The sequence below is a fragment of the Stenella coeruleoalba genome (genome assembly GCF_951394435.1).
Source record: "Stenella coeruleoalba genome assembly, contig: scaffold_324, whole genome shotgun sequence".
Taxonomy (NCBI): Eukaryota; Metazoa; Chordata; class Mammalia; order Artiodactyla; family Delphinidae; genus Stenella; species Stenella coeruleoalba.
The window spans coordinates 144,725-161,152 of record NW_027646417.1 but is presented as its reverse complement, the minus strand read 5'-3'; the positions used below and the strand labels follow the sequence as shown (position 1 = coordinate 161,152).

The 16,428-nt window shown below is 43.5% G+C and overlaps 1 long non-coding RNA gene across 1 annotated transcript in view; it reads left to right on the top strand.

The window, feature by feature from the left end:
* Window positions 1-12,861, top strand: part of LOC307181134 — a 136,581-nt gene extending 123,720 nt beyond the window's left edge. The window contains exon 3 of the long non-coding RNA XR_013825938.1: window positions 12,789-12,861. This is a non-coding gene — a long non-coding RNA (uncharacterized lncRNA). The remainder of the gene's footprint in view (window positions 1-12,788) is intronic.
* The last annotated feature ends 3,567 nt before the right edge of the window (window positions 12,862-16,428 follow it).

Sequence of the window (16,428 nt, the reverse complement as noted above, 5' to 3'; positions counted from 1 at the left end):
ACCCCAACTCACCTTTCCCCTTAAGCAGGCATAAGTTAATTTTCTAAATTTGAGACCCTGTTCTGTTCTGTAATTCAGTTCCTGTGTAGCCAAGTTTCCATTCCGTGTATTACTGATATCTTATGATGTTTCTTTTTCTGTGTGACTTATTTCAGTTAGAATCATCATACCTGAATCCACTCATTGTGCTTCTAAGTGCCTGATGACATAGATTTCATTGCTGAGTGATATTGCTTTGTAAGTGAATACCACAACTTCTTTATCCATTTTTCACTTTCTGCGATGTTGAACTTGTACTGTAAACGAGGTTCTTGTAAACAGAGCCGTTCCAAACTTTGGGGTGGCTGTGTCTTTTTGATTTTAATTTCCCTAAGCTATAGGTCCATAAGTGGAAGTGCCCTAGGCTCTGTTGCTCTGATTTTTAGATGTTTCAGGAAACACCATACATTTCTCCCAAGTGTCTGTTGGCAATTTACATCCCGCCCATCAGCATAACAAGGCTCCCAGTTCTCAATGGCCTGTTGCCTTTCTGGATTTTACACTTTTTTCAGATGGCCCTTTTGACCGGGGGGAAGTGAGACTTCATTGTAGTGCAGATTTCCTTTGCAAGCTTGCTTGGTTGGCCAAAAAGGGCGTATGCGTTTTTTCCTGAATATATTCAGGAAAAAACGCATACGTCCTTTTTGGCCAAGTGCATCATTGTGGACGTTCTGCCTCTTTTCCTATGCTTTCAATGCAATTCCAGTCTACCTCCTGAAATCGGTTTCCTGCAATTCTGCTCCGCTTTCAAGTCCTCTTGGCAGCCTTACTTCAGTATATTTTTGGACGATAGCTGTCATTTATAACTCTGCAGGTTTGTGAATTACAGTGCCCCTGAGCTCCTTTCTTCAACTCGCTTTCTTGTGAGCTGGCCGCAACACCGCAGGATGGCTTCAGGCCCTAATCTGGTTCCGGCCCGGCAGGCTGAGCCTTTGGTTAATTCCTCTTCCTGGTGGGAAATGAGAGTTGAATTTGCCCGTCCACACACCTCCAGCTAGCCTCTCATTGGTTCTCGCTATTCCTGTTCATCTTCCGCAGAAATTGCAAACTGGGCCAAACAGGAGGTTAAAGGGACTGACTCTCCAAGTGGGGAGAGTGTTAGTAAAGCGTCTGGAATGTTGCACCCGAGTACCAGAGGAGGAAAACTGAGACATATTTGAACACGTCTCCCGTTCACATGGTTGATCATACTCTGGGTTCCACATGCATGTTTTAGCTGAAGGAAGAATACCTTAAACCTGGAGAGTAGAGAACCGTGTAATGGGTACCATGCAATATGACTTCAAAGGGTCTTCATTTGCTCACCGAACCTCTCCAATCCTATTACTGCTGCGTTTATGCCCCTGTACACACGCTTGATTCTCTTTTGGAGACATAGCAATCCATAGGTTTTAAGATACTTACCAATCAGGTACATTCTTAGGCGTTTAATATGGGGTTTTGAGTCCATTTCGTTGAGCAAGGAGTAGCTCTTGTCTATTCCATATTTGGCTTAAGGAACTTTATCTGTGCTCATTTCAATCTCTGGTTTTATGCAGCACCCCAACTCACCTTTCCCCTTAAGCAAGCATAAGTTGGTTTTCTAAATTTGAGACCCTGTTCTGTTTTGGAATGCAGTTCCTGTGTAGCCAAGTTTACATTCCGTGTATTAGTGATATCTTATGATGTTTCTTTTTCTGTGTGACTTATTTCAGTTAGAATCATCATACCTGAATCCACTCATTGTGCTGCTAAGGGCCTGATGACACAGATTTCATTGCTGAGTGATATTGCTTTGTAAGTAAATACCACAACTTCTTTATCCATTTTTCACTTTCTGCGATGTTGAACTTGTACTGTAAACAAGGTTCTTGTAAACAGAGCCGTTCCAAACTTTGGGGTGGCTGTGTCTTTTTGATTTTGAATTCCCTAAGCTATAGGACCATAAGTGGAAGTGCCCTAGGTTCTGTTGCTTTGTTTTTTAGTTGTTTCAGGAAACACCATACACTTCTCCCAAGTGGTTCTTGGCAATTTACATTCCGCCCATCAGCATAACAAGGCTCCCAGTTCTCCATGGCCTGTCCTGCCTTTCTGGATTTTACACTTTTTTCAGATGGCCCTTTTGACCGGGGGGAAGTGAGACTTCATTGTAGTGCAGATTTCCTTTGCAAGCTTGCTTGGTTGGCCAAAAAGGGCGTATGCGTTTTTTCCTGAATATATTCAGGAAAAAACGCATACGCCCTTTTTGGCCAAGTGCATCATTGTGGACGTTCTGCCTCTTTTCCTATGCTTTCAATGCAACTCCAGTCTACCTCCTGAAATCGGTTTCCTGCAATTCTGCCCCGCTTTCAAGTCCTCTTGGCAGCCTTACTTCAGTGTATTTTTGGACGATAGCTGTCATTTATAACTCTGCAGGTTTGTGAATTACAGTGCCCCTGAGCTCCTTTCTTCAACTCGCTTTCTTGTGAGCTGGCCGCAACACCGCAGGATGGCTTCAGGCCCTAATCTGGTTCCGGCCTGGCATGCTGAGCCTTTGGTTAATTCCTCTTCCTGGTGGGAAATGAGAGTTAAATTTGCCCGTCCAGACACCTCCAGCTAGCCTCTCATTGGTTCTTGCTATTCCTGTTCATCTTCCGCAGAAATTGCAAACTGGGCCAAACAGGAGGTTAAAGGGACTGACTCTCCAAGTGGGGAGAGTGTTAGTAAAGCGTCTGGAATGTTGCACCCGAGTACCAGGGTACGAAAACTGAGACATATTTGAACACATCTCCCGATCACATGGTTGATCATACTCTAGGTTCCACATGCATATTTTAGCTGAAGGAAGAATACCTTAAACCTGGGTAGTTGAAACCCGTGGAATGGGTACCATGCAATGTGACTTCAAAGTGTCTTCATTTGCTCACGAACCTCTCCAATCCTATCACTGCTGCGTTTATGCCCCTGTACACATGCTTGATTCTCTTTCGGAGACATAGCAATCCATAGGTTTTAAGATACTTAATAGTCAGGTACATTCTTAGGCGTTTAATATGCGGTGTTGAGTCCATTTTGTTGAGCAAGGAGTAGCTCTTGTCTATTCCATATTTGGCTTAAGGAACTTTATCTGTGCTCATTTCAATCTCTGGTTTTATGCAGCACCCCAACTCACCTTTCCCCTTAAGCAGGCATAAGTTAGTTTTCTAAATTTGAGACCCTGTTCTGTTCTGTAGTTCAGTTCCTGTGTAGCCAAGTTTACATTCCGTGTATTACTGATATCTTATGATGTTTCTTTTTCTGTGTGACTTATTTCAGTTAGAATCATCATACCTGAATCCACTCATTGTGCTGCTAAGGGCCTGATGACACAGATTTCATTGCTGAGTGATATTGCTTTGTAAGTAAATACCACAACTTCTTTATCCATTTTTCACTTTCTGCGATGTTGAACTTGTACTGTAAAAGAATTTCTTGTAAACAGAGCCGTTCCAAACTTTGGGGTGGCTGTGTCTTTTTCATTTTAATTTCCCTAAGCTATAGGACCATAAGTGGAAGTGCCCTAGGTTCTGTTGCTTTGTTTTTTAGTTGTTTCAAGAAACACCATACACTTCTCCCAAGTGGTTCTTGGCAATTTACATCCCGCCCATCAGCATAACAAGGCTCCCAGTTCTCCATGGCCTGTCCTGCCTTTCTGGATTTTACACTTTTTTCAGATGGCCCTTTTGACCGGGGGGAAGTGAGACTTCATTGTAGTGCAGATTTCCTTTGCAAGCTTGCTTGGTTGGCCAAAAAGGGCGTATGCGTTTTTTCCTGAATATATTCAGGAAAAAACGCATACGCCCTTTTTGGCCAAGTGCATCATTGTGGACGTTCTGCCTCTTTTCCTATGCTTTCAATGCAAATCCAGTCTACCTCCTGAAATCGGTTTCCTGCAATTCTGCCCCGCTTTCAAGTCCTCTTGGCAGCCTTACTTCAGTGTATTTTTGGACGATAGCTGTCATTTATAACTCTGCAGGTTTGTGAATTACAGTGACCCTGAGCTCCTTTCTTCAACTCGCTTTCTTGTGAGCTGGCCGCAACACCGCAGGATGGCTTCAGGCCCTAATCTGGTTCAGGCACGGCAGGCTGAGCCTTTGGTTAGTTCCTCTTCCTGGTGGGAAATGAGAGTTGAATTTGCCCGTCCACACACCTCCAGCTAGCCTCTCATTGGTTCTCGCTATTCCTGTTCATCTTCCGCAGAAATTGCAAACTGGGCCAAACAGGAGGTTAAAGGGACTGACTCTCCAAGTGGGGAGAGTGTTAGTAAAGCGTCTGGAATGTTGCACCCGAGTACCAGGGGAGGAAAACTGAGACATATTTGAACACGTCTCCCGTTCACATGGTTGATCATACTCTGGGTTCCACATGCATGTTTTAGCTGAAGGAAGAATACCTTAAACCTGGAGAGTAGAGAACCGTGTAATGGGTACCATGCAATATGACTTCAAAGGGTCTTCATTTGCTCACCGAACCTCTCCAATCCTATTACTGCTGCGTTTATGCCCCTGTACACACGCTTGATTCTCTTTTGGAGACATAGCAATCCATAGGTTTTAAGATACTTACCAATCAGGTACATTCTTAGGCGTTTAATATGGGGTTTTGAGTCCATTTCGTTGAGCAAGGAGTAGCTCTTGTCTATTCCATATTTGGCTTAAGGAACTTTATCTGTGCTCATTTCAATCTCTGGTTTTATGCAGCACCTCAACTCACCTTTCACCTTAAGCAAGCATAAGTTGGTTTTCTAAATTTGAGACCCTGTTCTGTTTTGGAATGCAGTTCCTGTGTAGCCAAGTTTACATTCCGTGTATTAGTGATATCTTATGATGTTTCTTTTTCTGTGTGACTTATTTCAGTTAGAATCATCATACCTGAATCCACTCATTGTGCTGCTAAGGGCCTGATGACACAGATTTCATTGCTGAGTGATATTGCTTTGTAAGTAAATACCACAACTTCTTTATCCATTTTTCACTTTCTGCGATGTTGAACTTGTACTGTAAACAAGGTTCTTGTAAACAGAGCCGTTCCAAACTTTGGGGTGGCTGTGTCTTTTTGATTTTGAATTCCCTAAGCTATAGGACCATAAGTGGAAGTGCCCTAGGTTCTGTTGCTTTGTTTTTTAGTTGTTTCAGGAAACACCATACACTTCTCCCAAGTGGTTCTTGGCAATTTACATCCCGCCCATCAGCATAACAAGGCTCCCAGTTCTCCATGGCCTGTCCTGCCTTTCTGGATTTTACACTTTTTTCAGATGGCCCTTTTGACCGGGGGGAAGTGAGACTTCATTGTAGTGCAGATTTCCTTTGCAAGCTTGCTTGGTTGGCCAAAAAGGGCGTATGCGTTTTTTCCTGAATATATTCAGGAAAAAACGCATACGCCCTTTTTGGCCAAGTGCATCATTGTGGACGTTCTGCCTCTTTTCCTATGCTTTCAATGCAATTCCAGTCTACCTCCTGAAATCGGTTTCCTGCAATTCTGCCCCTCTTTCAAGTCCTCTTGGCAGCCTTACTTCAGTGTATTTTTGGACGATAGCTGTCATTTATAACTCTGCAGGTTTGTGAATTACAGTGACCCTGAGCTCCTTTCTTCAACTCGCTTTCTTGTGACCTGGCCGCAACACCGCAGGATGGCTTCAGGCCCTAATCTGGTTCCGGCACGGCACGCTTTGCCTTTGGTTAATTCCTCTTCCTGGTGGGAAATGAGAGTTAAATTTGCCCGTCCAGACACCTCCAGCTAGCCTCTCATTGGTTCTCGCTATTCCTGTTCATCTTCCGCAGAAATTGCAAACTGGGCCAAACAGGAGGTTAAAGGGACTGACTCTCCAAGTGGGGAGAGTGTTAGTAAAGCGTCTGGAATGTTGCACCCGAGTACCAGGGGAGGAAAACTGAGACATATTTCAACACGTCTCCCGTTCACATGGTTGATCATACTTGGGTTCCACATGCATGTTTTAGCTGAAGGAAGAATACCTAAAACCTGGGTAGTTGAAACCCGTGGAATGGGTACCATGCAATATGACTTCAAAGGGTCTTCATTTGCTCACCGAACCTCTCCAATCCTATCACTGCTGCGTTTATGCCCCTGTACACATGCTTGATTCTCTTTTGGAGACATAGCAATCCATAGGTTTTAAGATACTTACTAGTCATTTACATTCTTAGGCGTTTAATATGGGGTTTTGAGTCCATTTCGTTGAGCAAGGAGTAGCTCTTGTCTATTCCATATTTGGCTTAAGGAACTTTATCTGTGCTCATTTCAATCTCTGGTTTTATGCAGCACCTCAACTCACCTTTCCCCTTAAGCAAGCATAAGTTGGTTTTCTAAATTTGAGACCCTGTTCTGTTTTGGAATGCAGTTCCTGTGTAGCCAAGTTTACATTCCGTGTATTAGTGATATCTTATGATGTTTCTTTTTCTGTGTGACTTATTTCAGTTAGAATCATCATACCTGAATCCACTCATTGTGCTGCTAAGGGCCTGATGACACAGATTTCATTGCTGAGTGATATTTCTTTGTAAGTAAATACCACAACTTCTTTATCCATTTTTCACTTTCTGCGATGTTGAACTTGTACTGTAAACGAGGTTCTTGTAAACAGAGCCATTCCAAACTTTGGGGTGGCTGTGTCTTTTTGATTTTAATTTCCCTAAGCTATAGGACCATAAGTGGAAGTGCCCTAGGTTCTGTTGCTTTGTTTTTTAGTTGTTTCAGGAAACACCATACACTTCTCCCAAGTGGTTCTTGGCAATTTACATCCCGCCCATCAGCATAACAAGGCTCCCAGTTCTCCATGGCCTGTCCTGCCTTTCTGGATTTTACACTTTTTTCAGATGGCCCTTTTGACCGGGGGGAAGTGAGACTTCATTGTAGTGCAGATTTCCTTTGCAAGCTTGCTTGGTTGGCCAAAAAGGGCGTATGCGTTTTTTCCTGAATATATTCAGGAAAAAACGCATACGCCCTTTTTGGCCAAGTGCATCATTGTGGACGTTCTGCCTCTTTTCCTATGCTTTCAATGCAACTCCAGTCTACCTCCTGAAATCGGTTTCCTGCAATTCTGCCCCGCTTTCAAGTCCTCTTGGCAGCCTTACTTCAGTGTATTTTTGGACGATAGCTGTCATTTATAACTCTGCAGGTTTGTGAATTACAGTGCCCCTGAGCTCCTTTCTTCAACTCGCTTTCTTGTGACCTGGCCGCAACACCACAGGATGGCTTCAGGCCCTAATCTGGTTCCGGCCCGGCATGCTGAGCCTTTGGTTATTTCCTCTTCCTGGTGGGAAATGAGAGTTAAATTTGCCCGTCCAGACACCTCCAGCTAGCCTCTCATTGGTTCTCGCTATTCCTGTTCATCTTCCGCAGAAATTGCAAACTGTGCCAAACAGGACGTTAAAGGCGCTGACTCTCCAAGTGGGGAGAGTGTTAGTAAAGCGTCTGAAATGTTGCACCCGAGTACCAGGGTACGAAAACTGAGACATATTTGAACATGTCTCCCGATCACATGGTTGATCATACTCTAGGTTCCACATGCATGTTTTAGCTGAAGGAAGAATACCTAAAACCTGGGTAGTTGAAACCCGTGGAATGGGTACCATGCAATATGACTTCAAAGGGTCTTCATTTGCTCACCGAACCTCTCCAATCCTATTACTGCTGCGTTTATGCCCCTGTACACATGCTTGATTCTCTTTAGGAGACATAGCAATCCATAGGTTTTAAGATACTTACTAGTCAGGTACATTCTTAGGCGTTTAATATGCGGTGTTGAGTCCATTTCGTTGAGCTAGGAGTAGCTCTTGTCTATTCCATATTTGGCTTAAGGAACTTTATCTGTGCTCATTTCAATCTCTGGTTTTATGCAGCACCCCAACTCACCTTTACCCTTAAGCAAGCATAAGTTGGTTTTCTAAATTTGAGAACCTGTTCTGTTCTGTAATTCAGTTCCTGTGTAGCCAAGTTTACATTCCGTGTATTACTGATATCTTATGATGTTTCTTTTTCTGTGTGACTTATTTCAGTTAGAATCATCGTACCTGAATCCACTCATTATGCTGCTACGGGCCTGATGACATAGATTTCATTGCTGAGTGATACTGCATTGTACGTAAGTACCACAAGTTCTTTATCCATTTTTCACTTTCTGTGATATTGAACTTGTACGGTAAACGAGGTTCTTGTAAACACAGGCGTCCCAAACTTTGGGGTGGCTGTGTCTTTTTGATTTTAATTTCCCTAAGCTATAGGACCATAAGTGGAAGTGCCCTAGGCTCTGTTGCTTTGTTTTTTAGATGTTTCAGGAAACACCATACACTTCTCCCGAGTGTCTGTTGGCAATTTACATCCCGCCCATCAGCATAACAAGGCTCCCAGTTCTCCATGGCCTGTCCTGCCTTTCTGGATTTTACACTTTTTTCAGATGGCCCTTTTGACCGGGGGGAAGTGAGACTTCATTGTAGTGCAGATTTCTTTGCAAGTTTGCTTGGTTGGCCAAAAAGGGCGTATGCGTTTTTTCCTGAATATATTCAGGAAAAAACGCATACGCCCTTTTTGGCCCAGTGCATCATTATGGACGTTCTGCCTCTTTTCCTATGCTTTCAATGCAATTCCAGTCTACCTCCTGAAATCGGTTTCCTGCAATTCTGCCCCGCTTTCAAGTCCTCTTGGCAGCCTTACTTCAGTATATTTTTGGACGATAGCTGTCATTTATAACTCTGCAGGTTTGTGAATTACAGTGCCCCTGAGCTCCTTTCTTCAACTCGCTTTCTTGTGACCTGGCCGCAACACCGCAGGATGTCTTCAGGCCCTAATCTGGTTCCGGCACGGCACGCTGAGCCTTTGGTTAATTCCTCTTCCTGGTGGGAAATGAGAGTTAAATTTGCCCATCCAGACACCTCCAGCTAGTCTCTCATTGGTTCTCGCTATTCCTGTTCATCTTCCACAGAAATTGCAAACTGGGCCAAACAGGAGGTTAAAGGGACTGACTCTCCAAGTGGGGAGAGTGTTAGTAAAGTGTCTGGAATGTTGCACCCGAGTACCAGGGTACGAAAACTGAGACATATTTGAACACGTCTCCCGATCACATGGTTGATCATACTCTAGGTTCCACATGCATGTTTTACCTGAAGGAAGAATACCTTAAACTTGGGTAGTTGAAACCCGTGGAATGGGTACCATGCAATATGACTTCAAAGGGTCTTCATTTGCTCACGAACCTCTCCAATCCTATCACTGCTGCATTTATGCCCCTGTACACATGCTTGATTCTCTTTCGGAGACATAGCAATCCATAGATTTTAAGATACTTACTAGTCAGGTACATTCTTAGGCGTTTAATATGCGGTGTTGAGTCCATTTCGTTGAGCAAGGAGTAGCTCTTGTCTATTCCATATTTGGCTTAAGGAACTTTATCTGTGCTCATTTCAATCTCTGGTTTTATGCAGCACCCCAACTCACCTTTCCCCTTAAGCAAGCATAAGTTGGTTTTCTAAATTTGAGATCCTGTTCTGTTCTGTAATTCAGTTCCTGTGTAGCCAAGTTTACATTCCGTGTATTACTGATATCTTATGATGTTTCTTTTTCTGTGTGACTTCTTTCAGTTAGAATCATCATACCTGAATCCACTCATTGTGCTGCTAAGGGCCTGATGACACAGATTTCATTGCTGAGTGATATTGCTTTGTAAGTAAATACCACAACTTCTTTATCCATTTTTCACTTTCTGCGATGTTGAACTTGTACTGTAAACGAGGTTCTTGTAAACAGAGCCGTTCCAAACTTTGGGGTGGCTGTGTCTTTTTGATTTTAATTTCCCTAAGCTATAGGACCATAAGTGGAAGTGCCCTAGGCTCTGTTGCTTTGTTTTTTAGATGTTTCAGGAAACACCATACACTTCTCCCGAGTGTCTGTTGGCAATTTACATCCCGCCCATCAGCATAACAAGGCTCCCAGTTCTCCATGGCCTGTCCTGCCTTTCTGGATTTTACACTTTTTTCAGATGGCCCTTTTGACCGGGGGGAAGTGAGACTTCATTGTAGTGCAGATTTCCTTTGCAAGCTCGCTTGGTTGGCCAAAAAGGGCGTATGCGTTTTTTCCTGAATATATTCAGGAAAAAACGCATACGCCCTTTTTGGCCAAGTGCATCATTGTGGACGTTCTGCCTCTTTTCCTATGCTTTCAATGCAATTCCAGTCTACCTCCTGAAATCGGTTTCCTGCAATGCTGCCCCGCTTTCAAGTCCTCTTGGCAGCCTTACTTCAGTCTATTTTTGGACGATAGCTGTCATTTATAACTCTGCAGGTTTGTGAATTAGAGTGCCCCTGAGCTCCTTTCTTCAACTCGCTTTCTTTTGAGCTGGCCGCAACACCGCAGGATGGGTTCAGGCCCTAATCTGGTTCTGGTACGGCACGCTGAGAATTTGGTTATTTCCTCTTTCTGGTGGGAAATGAGAGTTAAATTTGCCTGTCCAGACACCTCCAGCTAGCCTCTCATTGGTTCTCGCTATTCCTGTTCATCTTCCGCAGAAATTGCAAACTGTGCCAAACAGGAGGTTAAAGGCGCTGACTCTCCAAGTGGGGAGAGTGTTAGTAAAGCGTCTGGAATGTTGCACCCGAGTACCAGGGTACGAAAACTGAGACATATTTGAACACATCTCCCGATCACATGGTTGATCATACTCTGGGTTCCACATGCATGTTTTAGCTGAAGGAAGAATACCTAAAACCTGGGTAGTTGATACCCGTGGAATGGGTACCATGCAATATGACTTCAAAGGGTCTTCATTTGCTCACCGAACATCTCCAATCCTATCACTGCTGCGTTTATGCCCCTGTACACATGCTTGATTCTCTTTTGGAGACATAGCAATCCATAGGTTTTAAGATACTTACTACTCAGGTACATTCTTAGGCGTTTAATATGCGGTGTTGAGTCCATTTCGTTGAGCTAGGAGTAGCTCTTGTCTATTCCATATTTGGCTTAAGGAACTTTATCTGTGCTCATTTCAATCTCTGGTTTTATGCAGCACCCCAACTCACCTTTACCCTTAAGCAAGCATAAGTTGGTTTTCTAAATTTGAGAACCTGTTCTGTTCTGTAATTCAGTTCCTGTGTAGCCAAGTTTACATTCCGTGTATTACTGATATCTTATGATGTTTCTTTTTCTGTGTGACTTATTTCAGTTAGAATCATCATACCTGAATCCACTCATTGTGCTGCTAAGGGCCTGATGACATAGATTTCATTGCTGAGTGATATTGCTTTGTAAGTAAATACCACAACTTCTTTATCCATTTTTCACTTTCTGTGATGTTGAACTTGTACTGTAAACGAGGTTCTTGTCAACAGAGGCGTCCCAAACTTTGGGGTGGCTGTGTCTTTTTGATTTTAATTTCCCTAAGCTATAGGACCATAAGTGGAAGTGCCCTAAGCTCTGTTGCTTTGTTTTTTAGATGTTTCAGGAAACACCATACACTTCTCCCGAGTGTCTGTTGGCAATTTACATCCCGCCCATCAGCATAACAAGGCTCCCAGTTGTCCATGGCCTGTCCTACCTTTCTGGATTTTATACTTTTTTCAGATGGCCCTTTTGACCAGGGGGAAGTGAGACTTCATTGTAGTGCAGATTTCCTTTGCAAGCTTGCTTGGTTGGCCAAAAAGGGCGTATGCGTTTTTTCCTGAATATATTCAGGAAAAAACGCATACGCCCTTTTTGGCCAAGTGCATCATTGTGGACGTTCTGCCTCCTTTCCTATGCTTTCAATGTAATTCCAGTCTACCTCCTGAAATCGGTTTCCTGCAATTCTGCCCCGCTTTCAAGTCCTCTTGGCAGCCTTACTTCAGTCTATTTTTGGACGATACCTGTCATTTATAACTCTGCAGGTTTGTGAATTACAGTGCCCCTGAGCTCCTTTCTTCAACTCGCTTTCTTGTGAGCTGGCCGCAACAGCGCAGATGGCTTCAGGCCCTAATCTGGTTCCGGCAGGGCACACTGAGCCTTTGGTTATTTCCTCTTCCTGGTGGGAAATGAGAGTTAAATTTGCCCGTCCAGACACCTCCAGCTAGTCTCTCATTGGTTCTCCCTATTCCTGTTCATCTTCCGCAGAAATTGCAAACTGGGCCAAACAGGAGGTTAAAGGCGCTGACTCTCAAAGTGGGGAGAGTGATAGTAAAGCATCTGGAATGTTGCACCCAGGTACCAGGGGCGGAAAACTGAGACATATTTGAACACGTCTCCCGTTCACACGGTTGATCATACTCTGGGTTCCACATGTATGTTTTAGCTTAAGGAAGAATACCTTAAAACTGGAGAGTTGAGACCCGTGGAATGGGTACCATGCAATATGACTTCAAAGGGTCTTCATTTGCTCACCGAACCTCTCCAATCCTATCACTGCTGCGTTTATGCCCCTGTACACACGCTTGATTCTCTTTTGGAGACATAGCAATCCATAGGTTTTAAGATACTTACTAGTCAGGTACATTCTTAGGCGTTTAATATGCGGTGTTGAGTCAATTTCGTTGAGCAAGGAGTAGCTCTAGTCTATTCCATATTTGGCTTAAGGAACTTTATAAGTGCTCATTTCAATCTCTGGTTTTATGCAGCACCCCAACTCACCTTTCCCCTTAAGCAAGCATAAGTTGGTCTTCTAAATTTGAGACCCTGTTCTGTTTTGGAATTCAGTTCCTGTGTAGCCAAGTTTACATTCCGTGTATTAGTGATACCTTATGATGTTTCTTTTTCTGTGTGACTTATTTCAGTTAGAATCATCGTACCTTAATCCACTCATTATGCTGCTACGGGCCTGATGACATAGATTTCATTGCTGAGTGATACTGCATTGTACGTAAGTACCACAAGTTCTTTATCCATTTTTCACTTTCTGTGATATTGAACTTGTACGGTAAACGAGGATCTTGTAAACAGAGGTGTCCCAAACTTTGGGGTGGCTGTGTCTTTTTGATTTTAATTTCCCTAAGCTATAGGACTATAAGTGGAAGTGCCCTAGGCTCTGTTGCTTTGTTTTTTAGATGTTTCAGGAAACACCATACACTTCTCCCGAGTGTCTGTTGGCAATTTACATCCTGCCCATTAGCATAACAAGGCTCCCAGTTCTCCATGGCCTGTCCTGCCTTTCTGGATTTTACACTTTTTTCAGATGGCCCTTTTGACCGGGGGGAAGTGAGACTTCATTGTAGTGCAGATTTCCTTTGCAAGCTTGCTTGGTTGGCCAAAAAGGGCGTATGCGTTTTTTCCTGAATATATTCAGGAAAAAACGCATACGCCCTTTTTGGCCAAGTGCATCATTGTGGACGTTCTGCCTCTTTTCCTATGCTTTCAATGCAATTCCAGTCTACCTCCTGAAATCAGTTTCCTGCAATTCTGCCCCGCTTTCAAGTCCTCTTGGCAGCCTTACTTCAGTATATTTTTGGACGATAGCTGTCATTTATAACTCTGCAGGTTTGTGAATTACAGTGCCCCTGAGCTCCTTTCTTCAACTCGTTTCTTGTGAGCTGGCCGCAACACCGCACGATGGCTTCAGGCCCTAATCTGGTTCTGGCACGGCACGCTGAGCCTTTGGTTATTTCCTCTTCTTGGTGGGAAATGAGAGTTAAATTTGCCCGTCCAGACACCTCCAGCTAGTCCCTCATTGGTTCTCACTATTCCTGTTCATCTTCCGCAGAAATTGCAAACTGGGCCAAACAGGAGGTTAAAGGCGCTGACTCTCCAAGTGGGGAGAGTGTTAGTAAAGCTTCTGGAATGTTGCACCCGAGTACCAGGGTACGAAAACTGAGACATATTTGAACACGTCTCCCGATCACACGGTTGATCATACTCTAGGTTCCACATGCATGTTTTAGCTGAAGGAAGAATACCTTAAACCTGGGTAGTTGAAACCCGTGGAATGGGTACCATGCAATATGACTTCAAAGGGTCTTCATTTGCTCACCGAACCTCTCCAATCCTATCACTGCTGCGTTTATGCCCCTGTACACATGCTTGATTCTCTTTCGGAGACATAGCAATCCATAGGTTTTAAGATACTTACTAGTCAGGTACATTCTTAGGCGTTTAATATGCGGCGTTGAGTCCATTTCGTTGAGCAAGGAGTTGCTCTTGTCTATTCCATATTAGGCTTAAGGAACTTTATCTGTGCTCATTTCAATCTCTGGTTTTATGCAGCACCCCAACTCACCTTTCCCCTTAAGCAAGCATAAGTTGGTTTTCTAAATTTCAGACCCTCTTCTGTTCTGTATTTCAGTTCCTGTGTAGCCAAGTTTACATTCCATGTATTACTGATATCTTATGATGTTTCTTTTTCTCTGTGACTTATTTCAGTTAGAATCATCATACCTGAATCCACTCATTGTGCTGCTAAGGGCCTGATGACATAGATTTCATTGCTGAGTGATATTGCTTTGTAAGTAAATACCACAACTTCTTTATCCATTTTTCACTTTCTGTGATGTTGAACTTGTACTGTAAACGAGGTTCTTGTCAACAGAGGCGTCCCAAACTTTGGGGTGGCTGTGTCTTTTTGATTTTAATTTCCCTAAGCTATAGGACCATAAGTGGAAGTGCCCTAAGCTCTGTTGCTTTGTTTTTTAGATGTTTCAGGAAACACCATACACTTCTCCCGAGTGTCTGTTGGCAATTTACATCCCGCCCATCAGCATAACAAGGCTCCCAGTTGTCCATGGCCTGTCCTACCTTTCTGGATTTTACACTTTTTTCAGATGACCCTTTTGACCAGGGGGAAGTGAGACTTCATTGTAGTGCAGATTTCCTTTGCAAGCTTGCTTGGTTGGCCAAAAAGGGCGTATGCGTTTTTTCCTGAATATATTCAGGAAAAAACGCATACGCCCTTTTTGGCCAAGTGCATCATTGTGGACGTTCTGCCTCTTTTCCTATGCTTTCAATGCAATTCCAGTCTACCTCCTGAAATCGGTTTCCTGCAATTCTGACCCGCATTCAAGTCTTCTTGGCAGCCTTACTTCAGTATATTTTTGGACGATAGCTGTCATTTATAACTCTGCAGGTTTGTGAATTACAGTGCCCCTGAGCTCCTTTCTTCAACTCGCTTTCTTGTGAGCTGGCCGCAACACCGCAGGATGGCTTCAGGCCCAAATCTCGTTCCGGCACGGCACGCTGAGCCTTTGGTTAATTCCTCTTCCTGGTGGGAAATGAGAGTTAAATTTGCCCGTCCAGACACCTCCAGCTAGTCTCTCATTGGTTCTCGCTATTCCTGTTCATCTTCATCAGAAATTGCAAACTGGGCCAAACAGGAGGTTAAAGGCGCTGACTCTCCAAGTGGGGAGATTGTTAGTAAAGCGTCTGGAATGTTGCATCCGAGTACCAGCGTACGAAAACTGAGACATATTTGAACACGTCTCCCGATCACATGGTTGATCATACTCTAGGTTCCACATGCATGTTTTAGCTGAAGGAAGAATACCTTAAACCTTGGTAGTTGAAACTCGTGGAATGGGTACCATGCAATATGACTTCAAAGGGTCTTCATTTCCTCCCGAACCTCTCCAATCCTATCACTGCTGCGTTTATGCCCCTGTACACACGCTTGATTCTCTTTTGGAGACATAGCAATCCATAGGTTTTAAGATACTTACTAGTCAGGCACATTCTTAGGCGTTTTATATGGGGTGTTGAGTCCATTTCGTTGAGCAAGGAGTAGCTCTTGTCTATTCCATATTTGGCTTAAGGAACTTCATCTGTGCTTATTTCAATCTTTGGTTTTATGCAGCACCCCAACTCACCTTTCCCCTTAAGCAAGCATAAGTTGGTTTTCTAAATTTGAGACCCTGTTCTGTTTTGGAATTCAGTTCCTGTGTAGCCATGTTTACATTCCGTGTATTAGTGATATCTTATGATGTTTCTTTTTCTGTGTGACTTATTTCAGTTAGAATCATCATACCTGAATCCACTCATTATGCTGCTACGGGCCTGATGATATAGATTTCATTGTTGAGTGATACTGCATTGTACGTAAGTACCACAAGTTCTTTATCCATTTTTCACTTTCTGTGATATTGAACTTGTACTGTAAGCGAGGTTCTTGTAAACAGAGCCGTTCCAAACTTTGGGGTGGCTGTGTCTTTTTGATTTTAATTTCCCTAAGCTATAGGACCATAAGTGGAAGTGCCCTAGGCTCTGTTGCTTTGTTTTTTAGATGTTTCAGGAAACACCATACACTTCTCCCGAGTGTCTGTTGGCAATTTACATCCCGCCCATCAGCATAACAAGGCTCCCAGTTCTCCATGGCCTGTCCTGCCTTTCTGGATTTTACACTTTTTTCACATGGCCCTTTTCACCGGGGGGAAGTGAGACTTCATTGTAGTGCAGATTTCCTTTGCAAGCTTGCTTGGTTGGCCAAAAAGGGCG